Source organism: Saccostrea cucullata, unplaced genomic scaffold, assembly GCF_032062105.1.
Source record: "Saccostrea cucullata isolate Sc308-1 unplaced genomic scaffold, CSIRO_AGI_Scuc_v1 ctg1810, whole genome shotgun sequence".
Taxonomy (NCBI): domain Eukaryota; kingdom Metazoa; phylum Mollusca; class Bivalvia; order Ostreida; family Ostreidae; genus Saccostrea; species Saccostrea cuccullata.
The window spans coordinates 97,813-114,471 of record NW_026923076.1 but is presented as its reverse complement, the minus strand read 5'-3'; the positions used below and the strand labels follow the sequence as shown (position 1 = coordinate 114,471).

The 16,659-nt window shown below is 32.7% G+C and overlaps 1 long non-coding RNA gene across 1 annotated transcript; it reads right to left on the bottom strand.

The window, feature by feature from the left end:
- Positions 1-1,810: 1,810 nt before the first annotated feature.
- Positions 1,811-16,470, bottom strand: LOC134263093 (uncharacterized). The gene is made up of 3 exons (XR_009991181.1): positions 16,416-16,470; positions 15,832-15,972; positions 1,811-2,087 (listed from the first exon to the last, which is right to left on the bottom strand). It is a non-coding gene; the product is annotated as an uncharacterized LOC134263093 (long non-coding RNA).
- Positions 16,471-16,659: the final 189 nt, after the last annotated feature.

Sequence of the window (16,659 nt, the reverse complement as noted above, 5' to 3'; positions counted from 1 at the left end):
TTTTCACTCAACTCATTTCTCATGTTTTCTCTAGTGGGTAAAGCAACAAAAACAAGCTGCGGAAAGGCATTTCATATTATGGGATTTATTATTATTAGTGGAAAAGTTGTGATTGAAATTTTTTTTTTATTAAGATTCGGTTAGAAATACGTGCATATGATCAACGTTTTGTAGTTCTTTTTTAAAGGGTCTTGAAGAGACTAGACGGAGAGCTTGCAAAAATTCGGTGCCCTCACCCACTGTTCAGACATTCAATTATATTTGAATGTCGGTAAAGCTACATTGTTTAAAGAATGCGGCGTGGTCATGGATAAAAGTCTACTTCAGAGCAATTCACAAGATTTTGCTTCGAGAAAAAAAAATCAAATTTCTCAGTTGATTTTTATTTTATCAGTCATCATTATATTTTGTAACGTTTTTATGCTGTAGGAATGTGTGAGCGTATTCCAGACTTTACGACTTTATACTTTTTTGCTTATGCAAATCGTGATCACTGTCATATTTTTTTTTCTTTAGTTACTTTAAGCTCATGCCACACAAGGCCTAGGGCTGGATACCAAAAAGTTCTCTAGGAATTTATGCCATAGATTAAACATACATCGCTTCCCCAAATAAAAAAAAAATCAGCCATAAAAAAAAAAACAACAAATAAACAAAAGAAAAGGAGAGAGAGAGAGAAAACAAAAAGCTACATAATTATGTAAAGATACGATGGCCTGTTTAATAATTGAATCTTTTCTTTGTACATGTACATTTACCTTCTCAAATTTGTAAAAGTCATGCTCCCAGCATCTAAACATCGACGAATTAGGTACAAATGGATACATAGCATTTTTTGAATTTCAAATTTTATTCTATCATTTTGGCCAAAAATGCTTAAAAGAGTTTAAATACAATTTAACCACACGGAAGTACAAAAAGATAACTTAGTTTGATAATTTGAGCCTAGTGCATGTGATTAATTCAGCTCTCAGATTGAAGTGAAGGATCGTACATGTACGTCTAAAATTTTATTAAATACACTTCGATTGAAGTATTTTTTTTTTTGTTCCCGTTGGTGATCCCAAAGGTCAAAAAGCAATGTCATACAGATTATTGAATATTTTTCAAAAGTTGTTTTAGATATGCTTCCCTTTGCATCACTTTCTATAATTGTTTTGGAAGGAAGTTTATTTAATCTTTCCCTTTATGTCCCCTGAGTTTAAAAGAAAATTGTCGATTTAATTTGCACTCTAAAATTTGTTACATGTATATCTGTAGAAAAACTAGGTTATATCTGTAATACATGTATATTGTTATTATGATCTGTATATAGGCAAAAGTGGCTTACATAAATTTCACATGAATTTAGCGTGAATTGTTAGCCTGAAAAAAAAAAAACGACAAACGAGATTTTTGACATACTCTTCATAAAGAGCATAACACGACTCTTTTACAAAGAAACCCTCACATGAAAGATATAAAAAAATAAGTGAATATCGTACAAAGTTTTTCACATGAAACATTCGCATGAAAAAATATTTATACAAGTGTATATTTTTTTTACAGGATATTCAAATAATTTTCAAATAAAAAGATAATGACATGCAAAGCATTTGAGCTACGTTTCCTGTAAAAAAAATAAATAAATAAAAAAAAACCTGAAGTAACTTGATTGGAAAGTTCTGTTACTCTGAACCTTTTTCGTCTTTAATAAACCTTTACTTTTCTCTAATTGTCATAATGTACAGGTAAGTTTTATAAATAAACTAGAATTCACACAAAACCATTTGTCAATTCAGAATTCTCTATACATCTTTCTACATTCCTCACATTTCTCAACATGTTTAATTCGTTAATTTGCTCATACACAGGTGTTTCTTGTGTCTCAGAAATCTGCTCAACATTCTGTCTTACCTCAGAAACACTTTTCAGTTTAAATAATCTATGAAAATGGACAAGTAAAAAACAGAATAGAGTTAAAATTAGCACAGTTCCAAAAATAATGATTACTGCTCTTAATATACTGTTGTTTTTTGAGCCCTTCTTCGGTTCCAATTCTGGAAATGATGATATCTTCAGTGTATCTGTGCTACATGTAACAACATCTGCCAAAGATATTCAATTATTTGTAGTGCATAACCTATATCTAAAATACATGTTTCACTATTCAAACAAGCAAATTTAAAGAATTGTGCCCCCGCGCTTTCGGTGTCTTAAAGTGTGCGATCCCATTCTAATGGCATACCGTGTCAAATATAAACGCACTATCATAATTATGTCATTCACAAGTAATCACCAAAGGTAATTTTATTGAAACTTAGGTCAAGCATGCAGGTAAGTAACACGGATTAAAAATCCTATAATGTTCGGAAACATCTTGTCATAGGTAATGTACATCTGAATTTTGAAAGTCCTATCTCTTAGAATTTAAAAGTTATGACCAAGGTTAAAGTTTAGTGACAATGGTACAGAAAGACAGACGGACAGACGAATGGGATTTAATTTACCTTGCTTTAACGAAAGCGGGGAACAAAAACTGCATGTTTTTGTTCTGATCAAATCAAATATGACACTTTTATTGCAATATTCTTTATGGACATTTTCCTTCGAATCTAGTTTTAAGTGAATTAATATTGTTATTGATGTAAAAAAAAAATGCAGTTTCACTAGTGTTATACTGTTGCTTCGCTAAAGTACATTGCATAAGATAATAATATACTTGTTACTGTTTGATTGAGTTGCACATTTGATGATAACCAAAATTAGTACGCGAACGATCATCCCATTTTTATGACTAATGAAAAACAGTTCCAACCCTCTAAGGAATCATTTTTATTAAGGTCTTCCGCTCAGGCGGAAGACCTTCTACTGATTCTGATGGTTAAGATTATTAAGGTCTTCCGCTCAGGCGGAAGACCTTTTACTGATTCTGATGGTTAAGATTATTCCTATTATTCTTTTTTTTTTCCTAGACGCCAACTTTGAGACCTCGTAACTCGCTCATTTCTTAACAGATTTCGCTCAAATTTTCAGAGTTTTTGGACGTTACAAAACTCAATTTAAATGTTTTCTTACATTTCAAAAATTCCCTTCCGCTTTTGAGTTATTTCCCTTTAAATGAAAATTTAGTGCTGTTTGTTTCCAGACAAAGGCTCAGAAACGACAAAAGCTGGAGCAGAATGTATACTGCATTTAAATACTAGAAGAATTGAAGTTGTGCACATCGGTTTTTTTTTCGATTTCTGCGCTCAAAACGGTGCTAGATAGGGGTCAAAAATAAGAATGCCTAAAAGCGCAAAAAATTACATCTATTTCCTTATGTATCTTCTAAACTAAAAATAATTTGTTAAGACATGTTGTACAAATATTGTGCATAATTTTAAGCTCCATCATTTGACATCATGAAAAAGGGGCTGGCCCCTCAAATTAGGGGTCAAGGGCGCTCGAAAGTTTTTGCTTTATAACTTAAAAACGGTAAATATTTTGATATAATGGTTATCGATTTGAAATGGGTTCTTTAACATCTTATTGATCTCATGAAAACGTTATTTTGTTCAAGTCATGTGTTATTAGATGAGCAGAAAACTTTATAGTCCATGTACAGGTAAGTAATTTTATACGGCAAATGAAGAAGAATTCTATATGCGTACGCGTATAACACGTATAACTGAAATTAATTGGATAAGACTAATAAACCTAGCTAAATTGAATGTTAAATTTTGTTGAAATAAGATTTTTAACGAATTCTCTAGCTGGATGTCATACAGATTATTCAGAGACAACTTTCTCCCTGTGTTTAGTTTAAAGAACAAGACGGGAGAGAGGAAAAATACTTTTTAAGTATTTATATTCAATGTAGCATTATTTATTTAAAAAAAATAAAATTCGAGCTTAAGATAATTCACTGTCATTCAATTCATGCATCGTGAATTTTCCTCGGAGCCTGAAAGTTTTGTGTATACAGTGTGCGTGTTTTGTGTGTACAGTTATCACATGGTTATGAAACCCGTTTATCGATCGCGTATTGACCTGTATACATTAGTGAGGTCAACATTACCGCTCTTTGATTTTTACTTGAGTCCTAGATTTAAGATCAAGAAAATATGTCATTTGCGCTAATCGTAAGAATATTTCTATACACAAATATAAAGGTTTTCTTGAACATGATTTAAAAGTGTTGAATGTCGGATTCTATTATTTGACAAATGAATGAAATGTGCTGCGTTACCCGCGCTTTTCTCATCTGCTGAGGTATCTACAGTGTATGGACGAGTTCATCGGTTATACTGAAGGGTGAAGCAGGAAGACCTATCGATGACTCTGCCAAATTTGATAGTGATTTTAATTGCACATGAACATAAATTAAACTTAAATTCTACCCTTGTGAAGTCCATTAATTATAGTCTCGTTATTTAAAAAAATGGGGATATCAATACTGCAACTTGTTTTTGATTTGTACGGATGATTCTATTATTGGAAAGGTACACATGTAGTACGAGGATTTTTTAGGCCCCGTCTCCCCCTCCACTTTGAAGTAATTGCAATCGTTACATGTATACAGGCCTATATCAAATTATTCTAATTGCTTTATATCAGAAAAATTTGCGATGTTGTTTAAATTAGCAAATACAAATAAACATGGCAAATGCGCACAGTAAATTGTAAGTGGAAGTGACGTTTCCAATACTCATGAAAATCGAAAATTAAATGAAGCAACTTTGAGTTTTGCTTGAATTGATACATAACTTATAATTGTATTGTACCGAATGTATTTCTTTTATTTCCTCGAATAAAAAGAATATCACTTTGACACGATTTTACGGGTACATGATTGTAACTAAGTACATGCTGTTTTACACGGAGGAGCCCCCAAAATATATACATTCCGAGCTTTCAGAATACGAGAGAAAAAAAATGAATAATTAGAAATTTTTTTAACAAATGCAATGTAGTTGCATACAAATATTCCAAGCCATTCTTTCGTGTTTATTGGACTAAAAGAGATGATCAAATTTCCTCTCATCGCAATACGTAACCCCCCTTCCCTCAAATGATACAATGTTTTCTTTCAGAGTCGAGAATGTCAATTGGTTAGTTTGTTCAGCTAGTACGTACAGGTCAGGACTGGTGTTGAAATCCATGATTAATCCATAACCTATTATAATGTTAACCAATAGGCATACGTGACATTTTTTTTATTCGCAGGTAGTCAAATAAATGAAAAAAAGATTAGTATGCGTCACTAAACTTTCCTATACATAAACGTTTTAATTTCTAAAACTTGTGCCGATTAGAGTGTTCAATCGAGCATCGAAGTGTGTACATGTACTACATGTATTAGTTTCTTTGGGTAATGGGAGGTACCAGTTTTTGCTGTATTTGATTTCCGGAATTTTGCATTGAATTTCCGACACTTAATAATTTCTACACTGTAACATTCATTATTTTCATTCTGGATTTTACACTATATTTCAAGGAATTTAAGGTTAACAAAGAAGATGAAATCATTATTTTAATAGAATATATTTGGTTAAAGTAACACAGCTGAACTTGTGATGAAAATGTATTAAACGAAAGTCAAGCAATAAAAAGTTAAAGTTTGTATTTTGAAAAATAAATCAAATCAAGTCACAGAAAACAACATCTTCGCTAGCCAAGGGTTTCTGATACGCTACTCTCCTCATAAACCCTTGGCCTACGGTGTTCATGGAAATAGGGATTTTTTTCCAGAGTTCTGATTGGATTTCAGTACAACCAGGTCGACCAATCAGCAATTGTTTTTTGTAAATGACGATATTTGCGTTCGGGATACATCTTCACTCTTTAATCTCGGAATGAAAAACGCAAGTAAACAACGATCCGTAAGATAACATTCAATTCTATGAATAGCCATGGTGTCATCCAATATCTTCTAAATATGTGATTAAGAATCTATATTGAAGCTTCAGATTTGTTCTATACATAATAAATAAACATAACTCAATTATTGCTTCTAAATTATTCTTGAAAATTTTTTTTAACACGTGTCTTTATTTCTGGCGATGACACAATCTGTGCGTACCTGATAGATTCGAGATCACGTGACGGAAAACAATCCCGTCTTTTGACTTCACCGTATGCCAAGGATTTATAAGGAGAGAAGCGTATCAGAAACCCTTGGCTAGCAAAGATGAGAAAACAAAGACAGATAGTAAAGCTCACACACCGACACACACACAAACGTTTTGGTTACTCGGAATAGTCCAGAGTAAAACTATATTTTCTTGATGACGGAATGTCCAGTACATCTAATGTTCACGTCCGGGATCGTCCACGGCGGATCTAAAAACTGACTCTCTCACACAACAAACGGGATTCACTCAAATTTCAAATAACACATTTACACAATTTATATCATACATACAAGTCAGATGCTCTTTGATGTAGAGGATTGACACTAATTCCTTAGATAAATACTGAGTGACAAACTCCTTTTTACTATTTAAGCTCAAATTGATAGGTAAATAATTTAAGCATATGTCAAAAATAAGCATTAAAAATAATTCTTTTCATAAAATTAAATTCTGTTTAAACAATATAAATCACTAGCAGCGCAAAGACAGACTTAAAAAAAATCAGAGGTGGAATCAGGCGAATTTAATCCTTTTATGACACCACCTACCCCGTAACGAGACAGTTGTGTATATGTTCTCATCGAAATGACCGGTCTCCGCGTCTTGAACCTCCAACGAACATGTATTGCATGTACTTGAATAATATGTATTAATAAGTCTTTAAGGAAATCTCATGTAGGAAACCTGATTTATATTCTAATATTTTCTAAATTTTTTTTTATTATTCGTACTTCTCAATTTATCATATTCAAATTACATGTATTTATTTTTTTAGGGAACATTAAACCTTATTCGTCAGCCAGTCTGTCCATCTGTCACGAGAACTTTAAACTTGATAATAACTATTGAATGAGTTGAAACAGGACGTTGATGTTTCACGTGTGCATTATTTGTGACATCTGATTTTCAAATATACTGTGATTTTTGACCCTGTGACCTTGATCTTGGAGCTTGACCTACTTAAAAAAAATAACATTACTTTAAATTGACCATAACTTTTGAAAGCTTCCATTTTATAAAAATGTATTAACTGTGACAACACCTTTCAAAATTCACTGATTTTTTACCCTTTGACCTTGAAGTTTGACCTACTTTTCAAAACCATAAACAATACTCATTCCTTTTGAATAAGAAGAGATATAGCTTTTATTTTATCCCTGTTTATTACCTAAGACAACTCTTTTCTAAATACACTGACTTTTGACAACTTGACCTTGAGGCTTGATCATAACTTTTTAATGAGGAGAGATAGGGCTTTCATATTACACAAACATCACATGTGCGTAACCTGTGATCATTTCAAATACTAGTATATCATGAACTTTGACCTTGAAGTTTATCCGGCTTTTCCAAAATTTAAACATTGCTTAAAATTGACCATAACTTTTTTCACGTGTATATTAGCTGTGACAAGGCCTATCTATAAAAAAAAAGGTATGGCTTAAATCATGCAGTGTGTTATGGCCTTGAATCAAGGTCATTTAGGATAAGATATTTTGGCTGGATGCATTGTTTGAAAAAAAAAAGTGTGAATTTGTCAATACGGTAGCACACAAATGGGATATGCTCATCACCAGCGTGTGTCATGGTGTGACCAAAGGTCATTTTGAAAAGGTCAAGGTCGTAAACATTCCTTTACTATCCTTTTTTTAATAGCAAAACATAATTAGATGATATCTACCCTTAAAAGATTGCTTTAACATTAGAACGTGGCATGACCTTGACTCAAGGTCATTTCTCTCTGTCCGTAGCTCCGACGGAAGACCTACTCGTTGCTTTGCAACGAGCTCGGCTCTAGTTCCTATTATTCTTTTTTTTTATTTTCCTAGACGCCAACTTTGAGACCTCGTAACTCGCTCATTTCTTAACGGATTTCGCTCAAATTTTCAGAGTTTTTGGACGTTACAAAACTCAATTTAAATGTTTTCATATATTTCAAAAATTCCCTTCCACTTTTGAGTTATTTCCCTTTAAATGAAAATTTGGTGCTGTTTGTTTCCAGACAAAGGCTCAGAAACGACAAAAGCTGGAGCACAATGTCTACTGCATTTAAATACTAGAAGAATTGAAGTTGTGCACATCGGTTTTTCTTTTTCGATTTCTGCGCTCAAAACGGTGCTAGATAGGGGTCAAAAATAAGAATGCCTAAAAGCGCAAAAATTTACATCTATTTCCTTATGTATCTTTTAAACTAAAAATAATTTGTTAAGATATGTTTCACAAATATTGTGCATAATTTTAAGATCTTTCATTTGACATCATTAAAAAGGGGCTGGCGCCTCAAATTAGGGGCCAAGGACGCTCGAAAGTTTTTGCTTTATAACTTAAAAACGGTAAATATTTCGATATGGTTATCGATTTGAAATGGGTTCTTTAGCATGTTATTGATCTCATGAAAACGTTAACGTTATTTTGTTCTAGTCATGTTTTATAAGATGAGCAGAAAACTTTATAGTCCGTGTACAGGTAAGTGATTTTATACGGCAAGTGAAGAAGAATTCTATATGCGTACGCGTATAACACGTATAACTGAAATTAACTGGATAAGAATAATATACCTAGCTAAATTGAATGTTAAACTTTGTTGAAATAAGATTTTTAACGTATTCTCTAGCTGGATGTCGTACAGATTACTCAGAGACAACTTTCTTTCTGTGCTTAGTGTAAAGAACTAGACGGGAGAGAGGAAAAATATTTTTAAGTATTAATATTCAATGTAGCATTATTTATTTTTTAAAAAAATCAAGCTTAAGATAATTCACTGTCATTCAATTCATGCATCGTGAATTTTCCTCGGACCCTGAAAGTTTCCTGTGTACAGTGTGCGTGTTTTGTGTGTACAGTTATCACATGGTTATGAAACCCGTTTATCGATCGCGCATTGAACTGTATACATTCGTGAGGTCAACATTACCGCTCTTTGATTTTTACTAGAGTCCTAGATTTAAGATCAAGAAAACATGTCATTTGCGCTAATCATAAGAATATTTCTATACACAAATTTTAAGGTTTTCTTGAACATGATTTAAAAGTGTTGAATGTCGGATTCTATTCTTTGACGAATGAATAAAAGGGACTGCGTTTACACGCGCTTTTCTCATCTGCTGAGGTATCTATGGACGAGTTCATCGCTTACACTGAAGGGTGACACAGGATGACCTATCGATAACTCTGCCAATTTTGATAGTGATTTTAATTGCACATGTACCATAAACATGATAAATTAATGTTCAATTCTACCCTTGTGAAGTCCATTATAGTCTCATTATTTAAAAAAAAAAAATGGGGATATCAATAATGCAACTTGTTTTTGATTTGTGCGGATGATTCTATTATTGGAAAGGTACACACGTAGTACGACGATTTTTTAGGCCCCGTCTCCCCCTCCACTTTGAAGTAATTGCAATCGTTATATGTATACGGGCCTATATCAAGTTATTCTAATTGCTTTATATCAGAAAAATTTGCGATGTTGTTTAAATTAGCAAATACCTATAAACATTGCACAGTAAATTGTAAGTGGAAGTGACGTTTCCAATTCTCATGAAAATCGTAAATGAAGCAACTTTGAGATTTGCATGAATTGATACATAACTTATATTTGCATTGTACCGAATGTATTCCTTTTATTTCTTCGAATAAAAAGAATATCACTATGACACGATTTTACGGGTACATGATTGTAACTAAATATATGCTGTTTTACACGGAAGAGCCCCCAAAATATATACATTCCGAGCTTTCAGAATACGAGAGAAAAAAATGAATAATTAGAAATTTTTTTTAACAAATTCAAAATTGTTTCTGAGAAAGTCATGTAGTTGCATACAAATATTCCAAGCCATTCTTTCGTGTTTATTGGACTAAAAGAGATAATTAAATTTCCTCTCATCGCGATACGTAACCCCTTTCCCTCAAATGATACGTTTTCCTTCAGAGTCGAGAATGTCAGTTGGTTAGTTTGTTCAGGTACGTACAGGTCAGGACTGGTGTTGAAATCCATGATTAATCCATAACCTATTATAATGTTAACCAACAATCATACGCGACTTTTTTTTTTATTCACAGGTCGTCAAAAAAAATGAAAAAAAAGATTAGTATGCGCCACCAAACTTTCCTATATATAAACGTTTTAATTTCTAAAATTTGTGCCGATTAAAGTGTTCATTCGAGCATCGAAGTGTATACATGTATTAGTTTCTTTGGGTAAGGGGGGGGGGACAGTTTTTACTGCATTTAATTTCCGGAATTTTGCAATGCTTTTCCGACACTTAATAATTTCATTTCTAACATTCATTTTTTTCATTCTGGATTTTTACACTATATTTCAAGCAATTTAAAGTTAACAAAGAAGATGGAATCATTATTTTAATAGAATATATTTGGTTAAATTAACACAAGTGAACTTGTGATGAAAATTTATTAAACGAAAGTCAAGCAATAAAAAGTTAAAGTTTGTTTTTTGAAAAATAAATCAAATCAAGTCACAGAAAACAAAGACAGGTTGTAAAGCTCACACACCGACACACACACAAATGTTTTGGTAACTCGGAATAGTCCAGTGTGAAACTATATTTTCTTGATGACGGAATGTCCTGTACATCTAATGTTCACGTCCGGGATAGTCCACGGCGGATCTAAAAACTCTCTCACACAACATACGGGATTCACTCAAATTTCAATTAACACATTTACGCAATTTATATCATACATACAAGTCAGACGCTCTTTGATGTAGAGGACTGACACTAATTCCTTAGATAAATACTTAGTGACAAATTCCTTTTTACTATTCAAACTCAGATTGATAGGTTAATAACTTAAGCATATGTCAAAAATAAGCATTAAAAATAATTCTTTTCATAAAATTAAATTTTGTTTAAACAATATAAATCACTAGCAGCGCAAAGACAGACTTTTAAAAAAAAAAATCAGAGGTGAAATCAGGCGAATTAAATCCTTTTATGGCACCACCAACGAGACATCTCATCGAAATGACCGGTCTCCGCGTCTTGAACCTCCAAGAACATGTATTGCATGTTCTTGAATAATTTGTATTAATAAGTCTTTAAGGAAATCTCATGTAGGAAACCTGATTTATATTCTAATATATTCTATTGTGTAATTTTTTTTAATTATTCGTACTTCTCAATCTATCATGTTCAAATTACATGTGTTTATTTTTTAGGGAACATTAAACTTTATTCGTCAGCCAGTCTGTCCATCCGTCACGAGAACTTTAAACTTGATAATAACTATTGAATGAGTTGAAATAGGACTTTGATATTTCATATGAGCATTATTTGTGACATCTGATTTTCAAATATACTGTGATTTTTGACCCTGTGACCTTGATCTTGGAGCTTGACCTACTTAAAAAAAATAACATTACTTTAAATTGACCATAACTTTTGAAAGCTTCCATTTTATAAAAATGTGTTAACTGTGACAACACCTCTTAAAATTCACTAATTTTTTACCCTTTGACCTTGAAGTTTGACCTGCTTTTCAAAAACATTAACAATACTCATACCTTTTGACTGTGAAGAGGTAGGGCTTTTATTTTATCCCTATGAATTACCTATGACAACTCTTTTCTAAATACACTGACTTTTGACAACTTGACCTTGAGGCTTGATCATAACTTCTTAATGAGGAGAGATAGGGCTTTCATATTACACAAACATCACAATGTCATGTACGTAACCTGTGATAAAATCATATCAAATACTAGTATATCATGAACTTTGACCTTGAAGTTTATCTGGCTTTTCCAAAATTTAAACATTGCTTAAAATTGACAATAACTTTTTACACATGTATATTAGCTGTGACAAGGCCTATCGAAAAAAAAGGTATGGCTTAAATCATGGAGAGTGTGTTATGGCCTTGAATCAAGGTCATTTAGGATAAGATATTTTGACTGGATGCATTGTTTGAACAAAACATGTGTGAATTTGTCAATACAGTAGCACACAAATGGGGTATGCTCATCACCATCTTGTGTCATGGTGTGACCCAAGGTCATTTTGAAAAGGTCAAGGTCGCAAACATTCCTTTACTATCACTTTTTTTAATAGGAAAACATAATAAGATGATATCTACCCTTAAAAGATTGCTTTATCATAAGAACGTGGCATGACCTTGACTCAAGGTCATTTCTCTCTGTCCGTAGCTCCGACGGAAGACCTACTCGTTGCTTTGCAACGAGCTCGGCTCTAGTTTCAAATTAATTTTTATTATAGCACAAAATTAATCTAATGATAAAATTATTGAATGCAAATTATTTATGCACATCTATCATATTGCCTCAAGGTTACAGTCACCCTGTAAATACTGATGCCAGGGACAATATGTACCAAGCATCAATGTATATTTCGTCCTATATTGTTAAAAACTGTTGTCGTAAACGATGTATGCCAAAAGTAGTTTTTCCTCACTATTGAATGAGCGACAGAGTGGCGCCTTATATTCGACACATAAAGAGGTCAAAACAATGGGTGCTTTGAACATCTGCACAATTTGTCGCCAAAAGTATAATTTGAAAAACTGATGTACGGGGGTTAGAGAGGAAAAAAAGAGGTACATTTAGTATTTTCAATGATATTTAATCAATTAAATGTAATATTAATTGCACCATTCTCCCTCTGTATAGTGCAATTTGTATTTTAACTATATATTTTATAACAGCTGCTTCGCTTGAGCTTTAAAGGACAATTGCATGTTTAAAATGATTTCTCTTTTAGCAAACATGTACCAATCTAATTCAAACTCATATTATTTTCATTTAGAAAACCATTAAATTTTGGACAAAATAATTGACCTTAATCATTGTTGTACATTGTGCTTCAGAAAATATGTCTACACTACAAGTCTTTCTTAATACAAATCTTTCAGCATGATCTTATTGAATATGTCAAAATTTCCCTGAATTCAGATTGATATCTAAGCAATATGGATGTTCTTTACTGGTTCAATTTACGTCAATATCACACAAATGAATCCAAATAAAAGATGCTAATTAAAATGAATTAAAAGCCAGATAGAACAGTTCCCAGGTAAGCTTGGACTTTCAGTAAGGCATAACATTCTCGGCGCAACGTAATTAGCGTCTGTGAAATGGCGAACAGATTATCATTTGTTTAGTAATTAATAACAGAACCTTTAATAATAATAATAATAATAATAATAATAATAGTGATAATAATGATAATAATAATAATGCTTTATTTAGAGAAGGTAACCCGATTAGTACAAGGTACTATTCTTCCCCGGGGCCTTCTAATTTCAAACAACATTTTACTATACCTAAAAAAACATTTTGGCTTTGAGGCTAAATGGTTGAGATAGTTCCACAGTTCTTTAAAATTGGAGCTCTCCTCAATTGCTGATTTATAACAAATACATTTAGCATTATTAATCAAAATCGTAACTTTATTCCTCCAATGTCGAAAATTTTCAAAGTCTTTGTGTTGATGATAGTAATCTCATAATTGTCTAGCATCGTTAATTTCTTGTGTTAACCATTTTGGACAAGACTCAGTTTTCACACGTTTAGTCTTTACCTTAGCGTGTCTATTTAGAAGAGTATTAAACATATTGTAAAAGTTCGCTAAGATATCATTAGGATTGTGCAAATTCGTAAGAGCATCAAAATTGACAATTTTTAAATCGGAAAGAAATTTTTCTTCATTAAAATTCTTAAAGTCGCGGTATTGAATTTCAGTGTGTTTTCCCTTATGCTGCATGCTGTTAGATCTGCGTGTTGCACAAACAGGGTGATGGTCAGACAGAGCTATGGGTGGTACTTGGATTTCATAGATGAGGTCAGGTTGGGTAGTGTAGAAATGATCATTAAGGGTAGATGAGGTGTTGGTAATTCTAGTAGGTGTGGTGATTAATTGAGTTAGTCCAAATTCTTCTAGTGCAGATGCCCAGAATAGAGGGGGGGGGGGGGGTTTAGCAAATCAACATTGAAGTCACCTGTAAGTATGATTTATTGGTCATCACAGCAGGAGGAACGGTTTATCTCCCTAGCTAGGTCCTCCACCCAGCAGGTGGGTGCAGATGGTGGGCGATAGGCAGAACAATAGAGGATAGGTTTTGTGTTTTTTAAAATTGATTTCTAACAATATTGTCTCTATGTTACTAATTTCTTAATCCTGTCGACGCTTATAGGATAGATTATTTGAGACATAAATAACTATTCCAGCACCTGCCTTATTTTGTCGATCTTTTCTTTCAAGTACATAACCATCTATATTCAAAACTGCATCACTTATTTGATCATTTAAAAAAGATTCACAAAGCCCCAACACATCCATAGATCGTTCATTTTGTAAAATTAATTTCAGTTCGTCTACTTTATTTTGGTAGAAGATGACATACATTAAAATTTTCAAAACGCAAACCTTTATTAACTAGACCAAAACCTTTCAATTGTTGTTGACAACGACGAGACGACTAAAGCCCCGCCTCTGTAAATTGCGAGAACTTTTAATTGGCTATTTGCTACACTATTTGACATTTGGCTGAATTTCTAAACTATGTACATGTATATTTCAACAGTGAAGGAAAGCTGCGTAAATTTCAGAAGCTAATATGTGTAACGTCGAGAATGCCACGCCCTACTGAAAGTGCAAGCTGAACTTGGAATTGTCCTTTTCCTACAGATCGAAACCGGGCTTCTATTTTTCCCCGGAGTTTTTGGTTGAAAATCAAGAAAAGGAGACAATCATGGGCACCGGCCGCGGAAAGCCGAGCATTCCCTGGCAAGGAGCACATCTATAAATCAAGACAGCATTTAACATCGATTCCTATGCAAATTACATCACTAAGTCTTTTATTTCCCATAAGGACAAAAACACACATACGCTTGTAAAAACATCACACCATCTCCGATGCAAGGAAATAACAAGTTATTTTGTTTTCAGGAAGGTTTTGAGATAAAACATAAATGCTTAATCTTTATCCTCACTATTTAAGCCTCTTACTTAATCAACCAGAACAACCATCTTTTCATTGGTTTAAGATACATTGACGATACGCAGAGCACAACTGAGAGGAACATTGAAACAAGGCCATTATTTATAATGTTACGATACTCTAAAATTATTTATAGATATTGCGTCAGCTGTAGTAGTTATTTTTATTGTGTGACGTCACATGGATTTCCGGAAGCTGAAGAACATCTGCACGAGCGCGAGGATACGGGATTGGAGAGACTGGGCAATGGACTGATGATCTGTCGTACTTTGTAATTCGGCCCAGGATGTTTATAATACCGTGAAAGTACATATTTAGTGATCGCCGTCCATAGTGTCTGATGTTCTCGGAGTGGTGTAATTCGTTCTGGACCGGAGGACAGCTGAGTAAACGTTGTCTGAATTTGTTTATGATGTCAATTTGTGTGTAACTGTAACTGTGTGTTTATTTGATTCTATTGCTTGTTTTTTCATTATAATTTGTTAAAGTTTTAATTCATTTTGGTTGGTGTGTTTTTGTAAGTGTGTCACAGGTGAAAACGAGCTATAAATAGATTTGTGTATTCGGCGCACGTTACAATAATATGATTTCATCATTGGTACATATTCAAGCGAAATGCACGATTTGTTAAGAGATTAAGATTTAAAGTTACTATTTATGCAACTATTTTTGTTGACTGTCTTATATAACGTTAGCTTTTGAAAAGTATTTTAAGTTGATAAAATAATTGAGTAACGAATAGAATAAATACCCGTTGAGGTTGTGTAACATTCCCCTGTAACATGGTGACAATTCGTACAGTTAGAGGGACATCGTTTATCGCAATCCTCCCCGTAAAGACCTGTCTCACAATGATCGGAGCAGTTAATGCCCATGTAACCTGGCTTACATTCTACAAAATGCAAACTTTTTGCTCAGTTGCAATATTAATATAAAGAAATACAACTATCATCAGAATGCACTGACAGGTTTGTGAACAAATTTTTTTAATACAGATTTTTATACTTATTGTATTAAATTTGATGATTCATGGATTTTGAATGAAATAAAAAGTGATATCTTACTTCATTCTTCATTTCAAATTAAAAAAGAAAACTTATAAATATTAATATTTTGTACAATTTTAAGTTTACATCTTCATATTTTATTCTTTAAGCGAATTTGTTTTAATAAAACAAATTCTGTAAATGTAAAGATAAGTAAAAATATTCGAAACACAATATCGTAATTCTTTCTCAAAATTAAAACAGATGTCCTTTAAAAATATATATTGTATTTGAAAGATGCATTCATGTAAGTGCTTTATATTATATTTTATTTCATTATTAGTCTTACTTTCGCATGCATTTCTGCTGCTGTTCCAAATAAAATCAGCACAACACTCACTGTTTCCCTCCTTCCTATGTAGACATAACAAATAATTTAAGGTTAAATGGCGTATGTAGAATTGGTAGCATTTTGTTGTTAAATATAAGTATCTAGTTCTTAGTCAAGAAGTAATTTTAGCTTTCTCGTGATGTTTACTAGGAAAGTAAACCTCAAACTCGAAATAATTTTTGCGATCTCAATCACTTCAATT